Genomic DNA, 7,077 nt, shown 5'->3' on the forward strand with positions numbered 1-7,077 from the left:
CCTTGGCTGTGTTTGATTCTTATTTTAGTTTTACAATTCATCATTAAATTTGGTTGATTTACATACCATTCAAACATAATTTTTAATGTGGTTCTATTGATGTTTACTTTTAAATTTGTGGATTTCCTATGTGTGCTATCAGATGAAAATGAGTTTTCAAGGGAAACATCTTGTTTATTTTTAATAAAAATGTATTTTTCCCAATACTAAAATATCTTTAGCAGTCTTCACTTACATGCAAACAGTTAACATACCATTTATAAATTGTATGAATGTTTGTCCCTTTAAACAGGTTCAGTAAGACCTGGACTTGGCCCCATTCTGGGCTTATTTGTTCTAATTTACTACATGGCCTTGAAAGGAAAAAGCTGAATATCTTTTAAAATAGTTCAAACTTTTCTCCAATTCAGCCTGGCCATTCTTCCAATTATTTTGACTTAATGAGATTTTACTGTTCTTTGGAAAGGTTAACGTCTCCAACATCTGAACTGGCTTAGTGGAATGCAGCCATTTCTCAAAAACGCTAGTGCAATGTAGCAGAAAAAGCAATGAATACATTTAGAATCAAGAGTTTGGGGCCCAAGTTTTAGCTTTTCCCCTTCCTCACTATGAGATGTTGAGTAAATCACCTTTCTTCTCTGGCCTTCACTTTTCCCATCTGTACGATAACAAATTTCTAATACTTTGCTGAAAAACTCCACAATTTTGTTTCCAACTTGGTGGCATAGATAAATAATGGCCTCATCGTGTCCAGAAATGTTTACTGAGTGCCACTTAGTGGTGTGTTTTCAGCAGACTTAATTGTTTATTAATTATTCCCCTACCTAAACAGACTGCAGACTAAAACAAATAACGCTGTTCAGAGGGCAGGGGAAATGTTAGACTCAGACTGGCACTGAAAAATGAAAATGTCACCCTCCCCAGGTGTGTTCCCTGAGGAGATTTGGGTCTGCTTCATGGTATGAATTGTCTCTGTTTTAAGGGTAGGGAGTTCTCTGTAGGTTTATATAAGCTATGGAAGTTCTAGAAACTGTCAAGTGGGTAATTCTTGGTCCTTTGTCTGCCTGGAAATGGAGAGAATCGGCTTCTCACATTTTGAGGAAGTGAGAGTTTGGGAATGAGAAGCCTCAGAATTTTTTCTTCCCATAAAGCTATTCTCAGCAGCCTGATGACTCCCAGATGTGTGTCTTTAGCCTCAGCCACTCCCAAGAACATTGGCTCATGACATTGGTTTGGCCTATAGACCCAAGTCAGTGGTCTGTTCCCTGGGCCCTGCAGGGTACCCCAAATCTGGACCAGATCCCACGTGAGTTCTGGTGGACAGAGTCACCTTCCTTAAAATTTCTAAGCCCCCTCCTGTGTCTGGGCCTGGTCCGGTCAGTTGTGCCATCCAGCCTAGACTGCACAGCATGGAACCCAGTCCCGGTTTCTTCTTTCTGGGTGCTTAGCCTCTACATTCTATTCCCATGTCGCTCACCTCCATCTCATGCTTAGAGTAACCAAGTTCCCCAAGGAGCCCTGGGGTTATGTGTACCCTGGTTCTAGGAAGGGGCACTGGTGATAGGATGGCTCCTGCTGACAGGCAGGTATTTCTGTCCCAAGATGTGCTGAGAATGGTCTGCCTTGTATGGTGCTGACGCTCTTATTTGGGGTGATCACATCAGACACATGACAAATTCAGGGGTCTGGGTCACAAAAGGTCCACTACCTTGAGCATTGTATGGTTAGGGGATGGCCTGCCTTCTTCCTTGGGGCACCGCCACTACCTTCCTGTTCCCATCATAACCGCCACCCAGGGTGGTCATCACGCCCCTTCACAGGCTCCACTTCACATGTCGGGCCATCCTCTGTGGAAGGCTGTGCCTCATCCTTTGGGGTTTTAATGTCAATAGATTACTCCAGGGCTGGGGATATAGCTCAGTTGGTAGAATGTTTGCCTCACATGCACAAGACCCTGGGTTCAATCCCCAGCACCACAAAAAAAAAAAAAAAAAAAAAAAAAGACTACTCCAGTCAACATTCCTGGCCCTTGGTTGGATGGATGTGGTGCCATTGTGGTCTCCCCAGATTCATAATAAATTACAGGAGATGAGGGATGGACATTCCTTAAGTGAATGGGACCTCTCTTCTGGCTCCAGCCAGGACTCCTCTCTCCTGATGGAGGTATGTGGCAGGCAGGGACATGGTCGACATCCAAGGAGATCACATTGCTACTGGTGACCTAAAGAATTCCAAGATAAGCCTAGAAAATGTGTACCCCTGATTTATACTATACAATTCTTAACAATAAATTTATCAGAAACATATAGTAAAATGAATTATTGACTGTTCCCATGGGTTCTTGGTAAGATGTGCACTTGTGGTCATGATCAACAGAACACAGTAACTACCTGTGACTGAGCCACCAGATGACAGCAAGAAGCAGTGGCTCCATGGGTGATGCAGTATCAGAGTCGTGATGTAACCAGCATTAAACAGATGGTACCAGGGAGCTGCAGAAGCAAGATCTATATTGTTTCCACACAAACATCTTTCAAAGAACCAAGGCATTGTGGGTAACATTAGCACTGCTACCTTTTCTCACAATGGGGTACAAGAAAGTAGCACATTTGATAAAAAAAAAACAAGAGCTAGTTCCTGTTCCTCAATAGAGACAGATGGTGTCTGCTTGCTTTGAAGGATCTCCATAGAGGAAGATTCTCTATATACTAGATAGAATCCCAAACTAGTATATAAAGTCCTCCTCTCAATGCATTATTCTAAATCCTCCTTGACAGGTCACTACAACTCACAGAGGCCGGGGAATTTTTAAACACATTTTTAAAATCAAGTACACTTTGAACTTTTCTTTCTTTATTTCTTTCTCAGTGCTGAGGATTAAACCCAGGGCCTTGCACATATTCAGCAAATGCTCCACCACCGAGCTACACCCCAAGCCTGAAGCACACTTTAAAATCAAGACCATATACATAGACAGGTGCATGAAAAAAATATATTTCCAGAACTCTCCATACCTTTCAAGTAGACCAGCTTGACTCTGAAAAAAGGTCCTGCTCTTCCCTGATCCATGTAGACTTGCCCCTCACACAGGACATTTCATTTTGGAAACTGGCAACCCCAAACTTCCAGTTGCTCAAACCAAAATCTTGGAGTCATCCTTGACTCCTCTCTTTTTCTCACATCCACATTTAATCTATCCCCAAAGACTATCAGATCTACCTTCAAAATATATCCAGATCTGGCTAGTCTTCCGTTCCTTCTCCCCATTGTCTCTCCACCATCATCTCTCACCTAAAATACTGCACAAGTCTCTCAGTCAATCTCCCTTTCCTCTCTAGCCTCCCTTGGATTTAATCTCCACAAAGGATCCTGAATGATTTTTTTTTTTCAAAAAAACTAAATCAGATCATGTCACTCCATAGTTCAAAATCTTCTGGTTGCTTTCTGTGATAGATGCAGAGTTATGTGTCCAGATACCCTTCAGGGAAGAATAAGCTGCCCTGCTATGGGTTAAGTGACTACAGCCTCCAGCTGGCAACTCCTTCAAGGTCAAAGTTGTAGACCTTGTTCAAGGTCACACCCTGCCCAGGCCAGTCTGCATGTGATCCCTGAGCAAAGTAATGGTATGAAAGCCTGGGATTTGGGCCCAAAGAGCCACGACTCTGACAGATGATATTTTCTTCAGAACTCATTTTCCAGCTTGGCCAAGGCATTTTTACACATGCATCACAGTTAACTTCAAACTCAGCCCAGTCCCATTTTCTCACCCTTTTCCCATGTGTCAGACCTCTATTATAGCCTGAAGGGTCTCTACCTACAACTGCATCCTTTCCCCTTTAACTTTCACTAGTATTTCTGTGTCCCTCTTCCAAAATCTTGTTCTTCTGAATCCTTAGCTTCTAGTTCCCAGAGGATCCAAAAATGACTCATTTTCCCTAACCACCCTATGTAAAATAGCAACATACCCTTCCACCACACCCCTACTCTTTTAATGTGCTTATTCTTCTCCATTGCTACTATCTGCCATATATTATTTTGTACATTCATTCACTCAAACATACTTACATTCAGCATTGTCTACACATACAGTAGAATATATAAGGTCCTCAGAGGTTGGAACTTGGCTTCATTTACTTGTATGAACAGAAGTGCCTAGAATAGAATCCAAGTGCCTCGGATAGACTAAGAGCTCAATAAATACTTCATGAAAAAAAAAAAAGGAATGCATGTTTGGAAGACCCCTGCTAGAAAGAAGGAAACTTGAAAACTAAAGAAATACTTCATTATGTTTTCTCAGACACATAAAAAAAAGTTTTTAACAGCTAAAAAATTTTGTGATTTGCTTGTTACTTTGACACGTGAACCCAGGTGCCCATCTTTTTTATTCCTATATGTGCACTTGTATGCCTCATATAGTCGTTGAGCACTTCCTGTGTGCCAGATACTGGGCTGAGAGTCACAAAGTTGAAAAAAGCACTGTCTGTGACTTCATTCAGTACCTGAACCAGGGAGGGAGACAGACCAGTCCTCACTAAAGTGATTGTTATAATAGAAACCACAGATGATGCTGTGGAGGCATAGAGAAAAGCCGGGTAACCCAGCCTCAAGGAGGGCTGGGGTATCCTGAGGAAGTCCAGAGAAACATCTCCATCCTGCTTACCTCTTTCTGTTCTTCAAACACCCCTGAGCTCATTTCTATCTCAGGGATTTTGCACTGGCTTCTCCCTCTGCCTGGACTGTGGTACCTTCTGGATTTTCACATGGTGGTAACTTCTTGTCATTCATGTCTCAGATCAAATGTCACCAGTTCAGGGAGGCCCTCCTGAATATCTAAAATGCCCCGCTCACCTCTATCCCCCAACCCTTACACCTTGGTTGAACACTCTGCCAAACAGCCTTGTCTTTGTCCTTCATATGATCTGCTTATTGAGTATTGGATACTGTCTGTCTCCTCTGGCCTGTACCTTAAGTCTTATGAGGATGGGGACTTTGTTTATCTTGCTCAATGCTCTAGCTTCAGCACTTACAAGAAGGTCTGGTGCATACAAGGGGCTCAAGAAATATTTATTGAATGATTATTTGGAAAGTTAATAAAATGATGATGCTTCTTACAGAGACATAAAAAGTGGTAGGTAGCAAGTCAGGGAGGGAGAGAGAGCTGAGCTGGGCATTCCACATCAGGGGAAAAGCTTCTGCAAAGAAATGGATTGGACCACTCTTACTCCTCCCCAGAGTGCCAGTGTCCAGAGTCTTCAGGTCTAGGTGATGGAATAATGATGGGAATTCATTATACTATTCTCTCAGCTTTTGTATTTTGGTATTTTTCATAATAGAAGTATTAAGGGAACAAATCTTGGGGCTCAGTAAGAAATACAAATATATGAAATACCTCCGTTTTAAGCTCAAAGGCAGAACCTAAGATAAACCGGAGACTGTAGGCTCTGAGCAAAGATGGTCAAGTGCAATTTTTTCCCCAAACTGTAGCATGAGATGAACAAAATGAACCAGAATTCAACCAATTTGTGATCCTGGCACAGCACAGGCCAAATCATGGATTCCAAATAAGTATGCACTCCATTCTGAACAACTCTTACCCAGAAATCCTCAGCCCTCTGGAAACCAAATCTCCATAATACTGAGGACTATTTCTCTTTCCCAGGACTCCACCTCTGCTGGGGCTGTTTCATGGCAGAATGCTCATTTGCCTGCCTTCTCCAAGACTCCCCACTAGGGAAAATTCTGAACTCCCACTACAGCTTCCAACCTTCCTCTCCCCCACCCTCTCCTTTGAGGCTCGCGACCTGCAAGAGCCTACCTTCTTCCTGTGTGTGTTTCAGTCTTCTACATCCAGGCGCTTCCACCATCAGCAAGTTTCACACCTCCTTGCAGGATCCCTCAGCCTCCAGCCATCATTCTAGAAGCTACATGCATCCCTGAAGAAGCTGAAGCCTACTCTTAGCAGTCACTTGACCTCCCTTCAGTTCACTGACGATTACCTTCACTTCTGACACCCCCCTCGCAGACACAGCCTGCCTTCTGCATTCAGGTTTCCACGAGTCCTGCAATGGCTGGGGTCTCTAATACCTTGCCCATTCATTCCTTTTCAATGGATCTAATTTCACTTCTTTTCCTTGTGCACATCTTTGGTTTGCAGTCTTAGCTAAATAATAGAATTCCCTGGGGAGCTATGGTGACTCAGGATGACTAGGCCACCTTAACCAGTTACATAAGATGCTCCAGGGGAGGGACTCAGCCATCAGTACTTCTAAGGCTCCCCGAGGTGCTTCTGCAGTGCAGCCAAGCTGGAGCGCAGCACCCTGGACCCCACGGTTCATCACTTTAACACTTTCTCCTCAGCACCCTCACTTCCTCATTCTCTTCTCTGCCACGTGCTGCCTGAAAGGCCCCAACCTTGGGACAATCCCACTCTATACTTTATTTCTACGTGAAAGCTGCTGAGCTCTACTGGAGGAAAATCACAAAACTGTCAGCTTTCAGTGGAAGACAAATCTCAGATAAGGTATTATATGGTGGAATTCAAAGCCTACCAAGAAATCACAGGGACCTTGAGCCGACTACGTGCTGAGGGAAGGCAGAGAGCTTGGACTCAAACTTGAGCTTGTTTTCAAATGAATCAGGATTTGTGGGGAAAGAATTGGATTGGCAGTTTGGATCAGATGTTCATTCCTGGTGCAATCAGCATGACTAGTCATCTAGTGTGAGAGTGGCCACCAGCACCCTGCAAGTGAGGAGTCAGGTTGAGAAGACAGGCAGAGAGAGGGTGAGCCTTGCAAGCAGCCCAAATGTTCTTTTTCTTCCTAATGGGAGGCAGGGAAACATGAGGATGCTGAGTTTCTGAGGGTCTAAGGAATGCCCAGGTGAGGAGGAGAAAGGAATGAAGTAGAAAGACAAAGAAGGGAAATTGAAACACACTCTCCAACCACTAAATTTAGCCAGGCCAAGCTTATTACTTCTGGCTTCACAGTTTTCCTCCTCTTGAATCTCCCTCATTTTTGTCTGCAGGTTATAGGGCCCCCCAGAAATCATCTCTGACTAATCTATTACCAGAGCAACATA

The sequence above is a fragment of the Sciurus carolinensis genome, chromosome 6 (assembly GCF_902686445.1).
Source record: "Sciurus carolinensis chromosome 6, mSciCar1.2, whole genome shotgun sequence".
Taxonomy (NCBI): domain Eukaryota; kingdom Metazoa; phylum Chordata; class Mammalia; order Rodentia; family Sciuridae; genus Sciurus; species Sciurus carolinensis.